We start from the raw sequence: 14,201 nt of genomic DNA on the forward strand, positions 1-14,201 counted from the left end.
AACCTAAAATACAAGGCCAAATCTACAATGGAGTTGCTTAACAAGAAGACAGTGAATGTTCCTGGGTGGCCGAGTTACAGTTTTGACATACATTTTCTTGAAAACCTATGGCAACACCTTAAAATGGTTGTCTAGTAATGATCATCAAATGTTATTTTATTTGTTACATACACTTACTTAGCAGATGTTATTGTGGGTGTAGCGAAATTCAAGCTCTGTCAACCAATTTGACAGAGTTTGAATAATTTTTTAAGAATAATGGGCAAATGTTGCACAATTCAGGTGTGGAAATCTGTTAGAGGCTTACCCAGAAAGACTCACAGCTGTAATCGCTGCCAAAGGTGTTTCTACAAAGTATTGACTCAGGGGTGTGAATATTTATGTAAATTAGATTTTTCTGTATTTCATTTTCAGTAAATTTGCTAAAATGTAAAAAAATGTTTCCACTTTGTCAGTATTTGTTACTGTGTGTAGATGGGTGAGAAAAAAACATATATTTAACCCATTTTGAATTCAGGTTGTAACACAACAAAATGTGTAATAAGTCAGGGGGTATGAACACCTTCTGAAGGCACTACATGACAAAAAGTATGTCGACACCTGTTCTTCAAACATCTCATTCCAAAATCATGGGCATTAATATGCCGTTGGTCTCCCCTTTGCTGCTATAACAGCCTCCACTCTTATGGGAAGTCTTTCCACTAGATGTCGGAACATTCCTGTAGAGACTTGCTTCCATTCAGCCATGAGAGAATTAGTGAGGTTGGGCACTGATGTTGGGCAATTCGTCCACACCGATCTCGACAAACCATTTCTATATGAACCTCGTTTTGTGCACTGGGGCATTGTCATGCTGAAACAGGAAAGGGCCTTCCCCAAACTGTTGCAATAAAGTTGGAAACACAGAATCGTCTAGAATGACATTGTATGCTGTAGCGTTTAGATTTTCCTTCACTGGAAATAAAGGGCCTAGTCCGAACCATGAAAAACAGTCCCTGACCATTATTCCTCCTCCACCAAACTTTACAGTTGGCACTATGCATTGGGGCACGTAGCGTTCTCCTGGCATCCGCCAAACCCAGATTTGTCCATCAGACTGCCAGATGGTGAGCGTGATTCATTACCCCAGAAAACGCGTTTCCACTGCTCCAGAGTCCAATGGCGGCGAGCTTACCACCACTCCAGGCGACGTTTGGCATTTCACCTGGTGATCTTAGGCTTGTGTGTGGTTGCTCCGGCATGGAAACCCATTTCATGAAGCTCCCGATGAACAGTTCTTATGCTGATGTTGCTTCCAGAGGCAGTTTGGAACTTGGTAGTGAGTGTTGCAACCGAGGACAGACAATTCTTTGGTGCTTCAGCGCGCGGCAGTCCCATTCTGTGAGCTTGTGTGGCCTACCACTTCACGGGTGAGCCATTGTTTCTCCTAGACGTTTCCATTTCACAATAACAGCACTTAGTTGTCCGGGGCAGCTCTAGCAGGGCAGAAATGAAACGAACTGACTTGTTGGAATGGAATGGTGGCATTCTATGACGGTGCCACGTTGAAAGTCACTGAGCTCTTCAGTAAGGCCATTCTACTGCCAATGTTTGTTTATGAAGATTGCATGGCTGTGTGGTCGATGATTTTATTAACCTGTCAGCAACGGGTGTGGCTGTAATAGCAGAATCCACTGATATCAAGGGGTGTCCACATACTTTTGTATATATAGTGTAAATACCATGCTTTCGGAAAGTATTCAGACCCCTTAACTTTTTCCACATTTTGTTACATTGCAGCCTTAATCTAAAATTGATTCAATAGTTTTTTTTCACCTCATCAATCTACACATAATACCCCATCATGACAAATCAAAAGCAGGTTTTAAGACAAATTTGTCAGCGATTACACTACGAGTCTTCTTGGGTATGACGCTAAATGCTTGGCACACCTAAATTTGGTGAGTTTCTCCCATTTTTCTCTGTAGATCCTCTCAAGCTCTGTCAGGGTGGGTGGGGAGCATTGCTGCACAGCTATTTTCAGGTCTTTCCAGAGATGTTTGATTGGGTTCAAGTTTGGGCTCTGGCTGGGCCACTCAGCGACATTCAGAGATGAAGCCACTCCTGCGTTGTCTTGGCTGTGTGCTTAGGGTCATTGTCCTGTTGGAAGGTGAACCTTTGTGCCAAGTCTGAGGTCCTGAGCACTGTTGAGCAAGTTTTCATCAAGGATCTCTCTGTACTTTACTCCGTTCATCTTTGCCTCGATCCTGACTAGTCTCCCAGTCCCTGCTGCTGAAAAACATTCTCACAACATGATGCTGTCACCACCATGCTTCACCGTCGGGATGGTGCCAGGTTTCCTCCATACGTGACACTTGGCATTCAGGCCAAAGAGTTCAATCTTGTTTCTCATAGTCTGAGAGTCTTTAGGTGCCTTTTGGAAAACTCCAAGCGGGCTCACATGTGCCTTTTACTGAGGAGTGGCTTCCGTCTGGTCTATTTGGTGGAGTTCTGCAGAGATTTTTGTCCTTCTGGAAGGTTCTCCCATCTCCACAGACAAATTCTAGAGCTCTGTCAGAGTGACCATCTGGTTCTTGGTCACCTCGCTGACCAAGGCCCTTCTCCCCCAATTGCTCAGTTGGGCCGGGCGGCCAGCTCTAGAAAGAGTCTTGGTGGTTCCAAACTTCTTCCATTTAAGAATTATGGAGGCCACTATGTTCTTGTGGACCTCCAATACTGCAGAAATGTTTTGGTACCCTTCCCCAGATTTGTGCCTTTACATAATCCTGTCTTGGAGCACTACGGATAATCTCTTCAACCTCATGGCTTGTTTTTTGGTCTGACATCCACTGTCAACTGTGGGACCTTATATAGACAGGTGTGTGCCTTTCGAAAACATGTCCAATCAATATATTTTTAACACAGGTGGACTCCAATCAAGTTGTAGAAACAGCAAGGATGATCAATGGAAACAGGATGCACCTGAGCTCAATTTCGAGTCTCGTAGCAAAGGTTCTGACTACTTATGTAAATAAGGTATTTCTGTTTTTTATTTTTAATACATTTGCAGACATTTCTAAAAACCTGTTTTTGTTTTGTTATTGTGGGGTATTGTGCGTAGCTTAGATTGCTGAGGATTGTGATTTATTTAATCCATTTTAGAATAAGTCTGTAATTTAACAATATCTGGAAAAAGTCAAGGGGTCTGAATAATCTCTGAAGGCACTTTACATAGATTATTTCCGGTATTGAGTCTAAAGCTGAGCTAGCAATGCTACATCAGTGTCTACTCTGCAGATACAGGGAGAATGTCATTCTCTTTGTTTTGACTAATTGATGAATGTGATGAAAAGGTCACCATCTCGTTATGTTTTCTTATGGAAAATGTATGTGAATTATTCATGTTAATTACCAACGGGCCCATCTTCAATTAGTTCTGTGATTGACAGTGTTGTGTCTGGAGAGGAAGAGGGTATATGGGAAGACAGATCTGCTAACCCTGTAGTTGGAACTGTTGGAGGCAGAGTTTTCACACCTAGATGCAGTTTTGTAATGGAACAGGTGGGCAACCATACCAGGTTTGTGGACGATACTGTAGATGTAGCCTCTAGGTGTGTGTATGTGTGTTTATGTGTGGTGTGTGTATGTGCATGTGTGCTCTGGCGTATCCATGTGTGCTGTGTTATCGCCCACAGTTACTGAACACCTTCCCAGCACTGTGCCAATGCTGTGTATCCAGTGAGGCAGCAGACTGCATTACGCATGGGTCAGTGTGCCTGAGGCCTTCAACGTATCATCAAAACCCTGTGGGGAAAGGGAGTGAACAGAACAGGGGAATCTAACCACCATCCGGCAAGGTGGAGGTGTCTTAAAGCACGATTGTGGCTGTCCAGGTCCGTTATTACAGCAGGAGAGCAGGACCTCCTACAGCAGGTGTGACCCACCTCTTACTGAGGATCAAACACTCTGGCCAGAAGAACACAGGGCTTTGGTGAAAACACTGTGGTTGGAATAAAACACACTGATTACAGAGTTTGCACTGTCAACCAGTACTTTTGCCAGGTTGGACTGGAGATGTGTTTTTCAGGATTTCAGGAACCTCTAATATATCAAAGGTTAGGATACCAATGGTGTACCTATACCAATGACACTGGCAATCATTATATATTTATGCCTGTCAAGACATAGGCCACATCCACTTTAAACAAACTACAACTTATAACTGATTCATATAGCATACAGGAAGTCTTCATAAGCACAACATACACTGAGTGTACAAAACATTTCCATGACATAGACTGACCAGGTGAATCCAGGGAAACCTAGGATGCCACCTTATTAATGCCACCTGTTAAATCCACTCCAGTCAGTGTAGATGAAGGGGAGGAGACAGGTTAAAGAAGATTTTTTAAGCCTTAAGACAATTGAGACATGGAAGACATGGATGTGTGCCATTCAGAGAGTGAACGGGCAAGACAAAATATATAAGCGCCTTTGAACGGGATATGGTAGTAGGTGCCAGGTACATCGGTTTGATTGTGCCATGAACTGCAATACAGCTGAGTTTTTCACACTCAACAGTTTCCCGTTTGTATCAAGAATGGTCCACCACCCAAAGGACATCCAGCCATCTTGAAACAACTATGGGAAGCATTGGAACCAACCTGGGCCAGCATCCCTGTGGAAGGCGTTTGACACCTTGTAGAGTCCATGCCCAAACGAATTGAGGCTGTTCTGAGGGCAAAAGGGTGTGCAACTCAATATTAGGAAGGTGTTCTTAATGTTTTGTACACTCAGTGTATACGCTTCCCTAATCATCTATAAACCTGTGTCATACTACTTAAAAGCATACACCAGGGGTCTTCAACCTGTTCTTACCCAGGGACCCCCTCCCAGGTAAACCTATCATATTATAGCAAAAAAACATAAAAATCACGCCTTGTCTTATCAAAAGGTGAATCATAACGGCAAGGAGAAGTAATTAACATTTAAAAATGAATTGATTTGGGAGATCGTTTTTCATTATTTTGAACTCAGCACATTATAATTGGAAGAGGAAGTGTAACTCTAACATAGCCTATTAGCTAGAATGTTAACCCCAAACACATTTTCACTTAGAGCAGCTGTTTAGATGGTTAAACAAAGGTTAGCCATGTGTTGGCAAAAATGTATGTCCTAGTCAAGAAAGCTCAACAGCAGCCAAAGGCACTTGCCGCACTGGTAGACTATTCGCGAGGGCTTTTTCAAAGCCTATGTTAGATACTCCAGTTAGTGTAATTAGCTCCAATGAGTGTAATTTGCTGTTAGGAGTTGGGAAATAAAGTTGACATCATTAGAAAGAAGATTTCCATCTTCATTCATAGTATTCAAGCACTCGAGAAAAACTAATTGCCTGCTGATGGGCCTTCAATGGTGGATAGGCTTTCCATTGAAGTCAGACTGGTTGGGTAGGTTTATGCCAGGGATGGGCAACTCCAGTCCTCGGGGGCCGGAGTGGCGTCATACTTTTTCCCCATCCCTGGCAAACACAGCTGATTAAACTGATTGCATTCTAAACCCAGGTTTTTGTGTCAGGGGGTTGGGTACTCTGACAGTGTAAAAACAAATAAAGAGCTTTTTGAGAGGGCTTTCATTTTTTTTTAAATCCAATGACGTTGAATAAATGTGTTATGACGGTTGTTATGAATGTCACTGCAACACTCATAAAGGTGTTTTAACTGCTTTCATAGAGGTGTTATGTATACCCCCTTCATTTAAAGTGCTAGAGATAAGGTCATCCATTATAAAGCACAGCTTTTCGGGGAGTAATGTCACACTTTTAACACCAGTATGACATTAGCTTATAGATGATTAGTGAAGCATCTATGTCTTGCTTATGAAAACTTTGTATGCTTTTATTAAACCCTTTATAAATTGTAGTTTGTTTAGAGTGGGACCGATCCATGTTCACTGTGTTATTGGCTTAATATATCTTAGCAGAGCTTAGAGCAGAGTGTAACAACTGAAGCTAAGGCTTTAGGGCTTTGTGAGGTTGTCCCTAGGTGAAAGCAGAGATCTTATTTCTCCCTTATGTTCCAAGTGATGACAGACCAGTATTGATGCATGGGTACGCTGTGTTATCTTCTGTCACATGAAACTGCAGATGGTTGAACTCCAATATGCCAGCTCAAACATTATTTATTTCCTTATTTACTGACATTGAAAGGTACAGCCAGTACTGTATATCTGATTAGATACTCCTGGCTATACAGGAGTATTGATGTGAGTGTCTAGGGCTCTATTTAGTCAAATCAGTACATTTCTAATCTTGCTTTTAGTGTACCACAGTGGACCATGTTGTATCAAACAGATCACTCAAAGCCTTCCCACAATGTAATACCAGTCCCGGTTGGTTCCATTTTGTTTCATGCAGAGCTAGCGAGGACAGTTCAGTTGCTATAGCTACATACAGTGAGTTCTCCTTATTATCTGTAGTCTTTATTCTTAAATAATATCTCCCCTCTTCTCCTTCAGGGCCAATAGGTCTGTTGTTATGCTTTCTCACTCACAAAAGCTGGTGTCCCGACCCTGTTGAAATGTGAACGTGCGACCCAGGGAGGTTGGTAAACTCTACAGGGGACAGGAGGCTGTTTCTCTCCCCCTCCAGTGCCTGCTGCTTTGACCCCACTATCGTTCTGCGCTGTTGCTTTATTGATTTCAAAACCCCCCTCTCATGTTTATTTTAAGACACTCTGCGATGCGAACACACATTCTAGCATAACTGCATGAAATGTGGCTGCTCATTAGAACATGTAGTGTACGTGTCTGTGTCAGTCAGTCAGTAGCTGTTTTATGATGGGGCATTAATCAAATTAGTTGTGTTTTGTGCTGTCTATCTGTGTGCATCATAGTGGTACAGCTGAACGTAAATACAATTACTGAAAATAATGAAGCAATGAAATGTGCAGCTGTCATATGCTCCCAAAAGTTATTTGTTTGTAAAACACACACACGTACTATTTACAATTTAGAAATGTGTGCTTTTATTCATACACGTAATAATTATTCTGTCAAGCAGAAGGTGAATCAGTGGGACGTAGCTATGGTTTCTTTAATTACTGACACAACATAGTTAGTTGGTATTCATTCAACCCTCAATCTGTAAAGTATGGGAGATATGTAAAAAAAACAATGCTAACCACGTGACCAAGCCTCTGTCTCACCACCCTTTATACAATTCAGCAACAGAAGTCAGTCAGAAGTCAGTGTGCAGTGCCAAGATCCCCTCCCAAAAAGATCCAATACTCAAAGACATTTAACGGTGCACCACATTGACATGAAACATGTTGAGGACAGTTTGCCCCATTACAGTCAATAGCGATTTCAGGAGATAGCAACAACCTGGTTATTTAAGATCTTCTGGCTCACTTCAGATGAAAAGGTTAATTACACAAGATATCGTATTCCAGAAAATAATAATTCAACGTGGTTGTGAGCAGTGAAGGGTTGCTGGACAGGGAACAATTACCAGTGCTCATTTGACCCAAAGGGCATAAGTTGTATTTCAAAAAGAAAATCCACTAAACATGCACAGGGAAGTGAAAATGGCATGCCTGGAGACTCAGAAAGTCAATACCTGTCTTATTATTGGAGGGAAGGAGCAGTGGAATTTGAAGAATATGTACAATCTGTCCTGTCGTCTGGCAGTGACAAGACCTGTATTTATCTGTATTGGCTGTTACTTCTATGCTTCTGCTGCCAAATCTGTTACTGTCAAACGCCTTGAGCAGTGCAGTTGGATACTAATGAGGTACTGTAGTTCCTATGATCTGTACGATGTTGTTTTATTCACATAGTTTTTCTAATTAGAGATATACAAAGCAATTATAATGACATTTCCCACAGTTGTGTATTAAAAGTTAGATGTCTTCTGTGTATAACCTTTTCTTTAAATGTCTCTGTATTCATGAAATTTGCTTAATCAGACATTTTCCTGGCTCTGCCTGGCCTGTCCACATCTTGCTCTTTAAGACTGAAACAGTAGTTCCAACCACTGGTTGCAACCACTCAATACTGTATTTCTTTATATTTATGAATCAAGTAACATTGCATTTTGTCTTTAATGCATCTAAATAAATATTGACCATTTAAAGAACAAACCAGCTCATAAATGGTCATTGATAACAGGGGTTATGATGTAAAGATAGAATCCGTCACAGGCAAAGTCGTGCCACGTCTTGGCATCCTGTCATTGGCTTTGGCTCATGTGATGGGAGAGCTTGGATTTATGTTGTGACGATAGGGCCATGATAGGGAAAACAATTGGATGGCCAACTCTGTGATGGATGTCTCCATGTTGAAGGTCTGAACACACTAAACGCAGTACTGCAGAGAGACTCTGCGAAAGAGGGGTGGAAGCCTACGGCTTGCGAAGAAGCTACTGCACTGAGGCTCGCTGTCTAGCTAGAGGATATCAGACTAGATAATGACTTGCACACATACACATGCACGCACACGAACACACACACACAGAGGCCCAGTGTGACTGATCACCTCTTTTCCTCAGGCACACACCCTGGTCTAATGATGGTGTTGCTCATCTGACGGGGAGAGTTGAAGGAGGAGAGTAATCTCACACTCTTTTCACCAACCACCTTCAGTAGCAACAGATGTGGAGCTTCACAGCGACACACAATAAAAACAGTTACCTCTGATCCACCCTTTATTATCCCCTCTGTTCCCCTATTCAGTCATGAATGCTTAATAAGGTGAGCCATAATACTGACATGGTCCACACACATACTAGCAACACTACACTAGAAGTAAACACACTGAGCCAATGCAACTATTATTGGCCACCGTATTAACATTTAGTTGCACAAGTTTGAAATTTGTAACTAAATCAAGCCAATCGTGATATCATTTTTATCAAATGAAAAAAAGTCCAATAAAGCTATTTGAAATGACACAGATTATATTATTTCACCATTGAAGATGAAACTTTTCAATGAAATGTAGGGCTTCTAATCCTTTATTGTTATACTGTTAGATTAATCAGCCTTACGGTTTGTGATGCTCGTGATAGGTCGTTATTGCATTAGGAGCAGGAATAGAAAACATTGATGAGGAAAGTTGCAGCTGTCTGGTATCAACGTGAGATCAGCTAAATCACTGGTTTACTTGTGTGGGTTTTGCATTGCAATCAAGCTTATTTTAGCACGCAGGTGCATGTAATTTCCCATTACATTAATACCGCTTTAATAAAACCATCGCTAACACAGTGCTAAGGTGCGAAGTTAAGCGTCTTCGGTGCAATTGGCCAACTGAGTCCATTTGGCAGAGGATCGTTCATTCCTTACACTCACTGTGGCCCATTCAGAGATAGACAAATGGACACAACCATGTCCAGGCCCTGATTTCAGGCTTCTGTAGCCATGAAAGAAAAACTGCTGCTGGGCAAACTCCCCACCACCTCTCCTTCCGGGGTTGAGAGGACACCCTTCTATGCAGCTTCCAATGTGTAAAGGACTGTTATTGCAGCACACAAACAAATCAAATAGCTCAATCCCTCTGAGTAGCGCCAGACACACAAACAGTATCTGAATCTGGAGTCTCTCCCAGCTTTATCTCTAACAGCCTAAGGGAGATGATTGCCTTCTTTTGAAGAGTACACTCATTTTTTCTGTTTTGTTCCAGTGTTGTCTTGATTATTGGGCGGGAATAAGCATGCTAGTAGCTTGGTGGGGATCAATAATACCCATCATGGAGATTTACCAGCAGTCTTTCTGATACAGGGTCTGTGTTCTTTTCTGTGTAATCATAGACGACTATGATCATGTAGGAAGTTGTGAGTCATGCTTGAGGGTCAGGTAAGTCCATCACAGCAGAGATGTTATGTGTGTTTGATGGTGGGAGCCTGTATAGATGTGATAGTTCTACTTAAATGAACTATAATTTATAAATACTTTAGCATACATAAAGTCTTCATAAGCACAACATAGATGTTTCACAAATCATAATTAACTTATGTAATACTGTGCAACATTTTCAGCTGACCACCTTAGAGCGATTTTTCGCCTATATTTGCGATTTGGGACCAGGCTAATAGTGGGTTTTGTCACATATGGCAATGAACCCTACGTAGGGAGCTGTAACGTTATGCTTCATGCAACCTTTATAAATGTACCTACAATTTGTGAAGAGTCTACGTTGTGGCTGAAGTGGGCCCGGTGAATCCTGAGATAAGGAGAAGTGAAACTCCTATTTAATATTTTTGTGATCATTAGCGTTTGGCCAATCACATGACTGCAAGGTTTGTCTTCAAATTGAGGAGTGTCTTTTTTTCCTTTTCTTTGCAAAGCTCGAATGGGCATCCAACAGTAACAATATATACTAACTGTTTAAAGTACAAGATAAATATACACTGCTCAAAAAAATAAAGGGAACACTTAAACAACACAATGTAACTCCAAGTCAATCACACTCTGTGAAATCAAACTGTCCACTTAGGAAGCAACACTGATTGACAATAAATTTCACATGCTGTTGTGCAAATGGAATAGACAAAAGGTGGAAATTATAGGCAATTAGCAAGACACCCCCAAAAAAGGAGTGATTCTGCAGGTGGTGACCACAGACCACTTCTCATTTCCTATGCTTCCTGGCTGATGTTTGGTCACTTTTGAATGCTGGCGGTGCTCTCACTCTAGTGGTAGCATGAGACGGAGTCTACAACCCACACAAGTGGCTCAGGCAGTGCAGCTCATCCAGGATGGCACATCAATGCGAACTGTGGCAAGAAGGTTTGCTGTGTCTGTCAGAGTAGTGTCCAGAGCATGGAGGCGCTACCAGGAGACAGGCCAGTACATCAGGAGACGGGGAGGAGGCCGTAGGAGGGCAACAACCCAGCAGCAGGACCGCTACCTCCGCCTTTGAGCAGGAGGAGCACTGCCAGAGCCCTGCAAAATGACCTCCAGCAGGCCACAAATGTGCATGTGTCTGCTCAAACGGTCAGAAACAAACTCCATGAGGGTGGTATGAGGGCCCGACATCCACAGGTGGGGTTGTGCTTACAGTTTTAGATCACCTACTGTACTCATTCAAGGGTTTTTCTTTATTTTTACTAATTTCTACATTGTAGAATAATAGTGAAGACATCAAAACTATGAAATAATGTAGTAAGCAAAAAAGTGTTAAACAAATCAAAATATGTTTTCTATTTGAGATTCTTCTAATAGCCACCCTTTGCCTTGATGACAGCTTTGCACACTCATTGCATTCTCTCAACCAGCTTCATGAGCTAGTCACCTGGAATGCATTTCAATTAACAGGTGAGCCTTATTAAAAGTTAATATGTGGAATTTCTTTCCTTCTTTATGCGTTTGAGCCAATCAGTTGTGTTGTGACAAGGTAGGGGTGGGGGGTGTTATACAGAAGATGTCCCTATTTGGTACTTGACCAAGTCCATATTATGGCAAGAACAGCTCAAATAATCAAAGAGAAATGACAGTCCATCATTATTTTAAGACATGAAGGTCAGTCAATACTGAACATTTCAAGAACTTTGAAAGTTTCTTCAAATGAAGTTGCAAAAACCATCAAGCGCTTTGATGAAACAGGCTCTCACGAGGACCGCCACAGGAATGGAAAACCCAGAGTTACCTCTGCTGCAGAGGATAAGTTCATTAGAGTTACCAGCCTCAGAAATTGTAGGCCAAATAAATGCTTCACAGAGTTCAAGTAACAGACACATTTCAACATCAATTGTTCAGAGGAGACATTGTGAATCATGCCTTTGTGGTCGAATTGCTGCAAAGAAACCACTACTAAAGGCCACCAATAATAAGAAGAGACTTGCAATGGACATTAGATCTGAAGTCCAAATTAGAGATTTTTGGTTCCAACCGCCATGTCTTTGTAAGACACAGTGTGGGTGAACGGATGATCTCCGCGTATGTATTTCCCACTGTAAAGCATGGCGAAGGAGGTGTGATGGTGTGGGGGTTCTTTGCTGGTGACACTGTGATTTGTTTAGAATTTAAGGCACACTTAACCAGCATGGCTACCACAGAATTCTGCAGATATACTCCATCCCATCTGGTTTGGGCATAGTGGGACTATCGTTTGTTTTGAACAGGACAATGACCCAACACACCTCCAGGCTGTGTAATGGCTATTTATCATGAAGGAGAGTTCTGGAGTGCTGCATCAGATGACCTGGCCTCCACAATCCCCCGACCTCAACCAAATTGAGATGGTTTGGGATGAGTTAGACCGCAGAGGAAAGGAAAAGCAGCCAACAAGTGCTCAGCATATGTGGGAACTCCTTCAAGATTGTTGGAAAAGCATTCCAGGTGAAGCTGGTTGAGTGAATGTCAAGAGTGTGCAAAGCTGTCATCACGGCAAAGGGTGGCTATTTGAAGAATCTCAAAAATAAAATATATTTGATTTGTTTTACACTTTTTTGGTTACTACATTATTCCATATGTGTTATTTCATAGTTTTGATGTCTTCACTATTATTCTACAATGTAGAAAATAGTCAAAATATAGAAAAACAGTTAAATGAGTAGATGTTCTAAAGCTTTTGACCGGTAGTGTATGTTGAGACTTCATGTACGCTCTGTAAAGTCTTTATAAGCCTTTGTCTTACAGATTGGGTTGAAGTGTGTGGAACAAGCTATATTTTTATGGTAAAATGATTTCTGGGTAGCAATTCTGGGTAGCACTTTATAATAACACCTGGTAATAAAGCATGTATAATAGATTAGTAAAACCCCTTTATGAAAACACAATTATCAAACACCTTATATTGGAGCTTATTATCACTATTTAATCATTTATAACAGTGTTTATGAATTGATAAAATGCTGTTTATTAATAGCTTACTAAAAAAGTAGGAATAATTAAAATGATGAATAAACTATTTACTAATTCATTATAAATGCTTTATTACCATGTGTTATTATAGTGCTACAAATTTAGTCCATGTTTCACATGTTGGATTTTTGCCAAACTAGCCTCTATAATGCCAGACACTGAGCATCGATTTGTGTTTTGAGAAGATGTCTGAATGTGAAACAGCCACGTCACACTTTGTCCTGGACTTCATGTACATTCAGTATCTACCTCAAGTACCTCAAGTACTGGTACTCTCTCTATATAGCTCCATTTTTGTGCATTGTATTTTATTCCTCTTATGTTACAAAAAAATATATATCATAATTTTTTTACTGCATTGTTGGGAAGGGCTTGTAAGTAAGCATTTCACTGTCAAGTCTACACCCATTTTATTCGGCGCATGTGACAAAGAACATTTGATTTGAGGAATTAATGCAGTGGAACAGCAGGGCAGCGTGACCATACCTCAGCCCACAGCTGGTTAAAGATGCATTAACGCACCAGTGTACACACACAATCACAAACATTTCCCTGTCAGCTCCAGAGTGCATTGTGACTAATGTTCTTATTATCTCACAGCCTCATCTACGCCTGCAAGGAAGACATAGGGACAAATACATATTGTTATCTTTTTAAGAGCCGAAATCAGTCTGGAAGCAAATGGGAAAGCATGATCTAAAACAAAAATAAATCTGTTGCATCCTTATCTTACTGTATCTGCTTTATTATAGTTACACTGGATTGTAAATCACCAAGAGATGCATGCTGTCATTTCAAGTGGGGTAAATATCATGCAGATAACTATGAAGTAGTGGAGATGTCACCTTACCTTGTATTATGAACTTGCACAATCGGCAAGATGTGCCCTTGCCAAAGGAGTAGCATCTGATTTAGAGCTATATGGAGTCTAACAATGACTAGGTCAGAGCTGCAACCCCCAATGTGCTTCACTGTAAAAAATAGCATATGGCTTGTATCATGCTAATTCAATTCCTCACAACTTCATAGTCAAATACGAATGAACAAGACATGAATAAGCCACATCTTGATGTCATCTTGCGCCATGTTGTCATGGTAATATCATGTATGTTTGATATGATCTAGCGCCATGTTGTCATGGTAATATCATGTATGTTTGATATGATCTAGTTCCATGTTATCATGGTAATATAATGTATGTTTCATATATTCTAGTGCCATGTTGTCATGGTATCACGACTACCGCCGACGTTAGTCCCTCTCCTTGTTCGGGCGGCGTTCGGCGGTCGAAGTCACCGACCTTCTAGCCATCGCTGATCCTCTTTTCATTTTCCTTTGGTTTTGTCTTCCATCACACCTGGTTCC

This window comes from Salvelinus fontinalis, chromosome 37 (genome assembly GCF_029448725.1).
Source record: "Salvelinus fontinalis isolate EN_2023a chromosome 37, ASM2944872v1, whole genome shotgun sequence".
Classification (NCBI taxonomy): Eukaryota; Metazoa; Chordata; class Actinopteri; order Salmoniformes; family Salmonidae; genus Salvelinus; species Salvelinus fontinalis.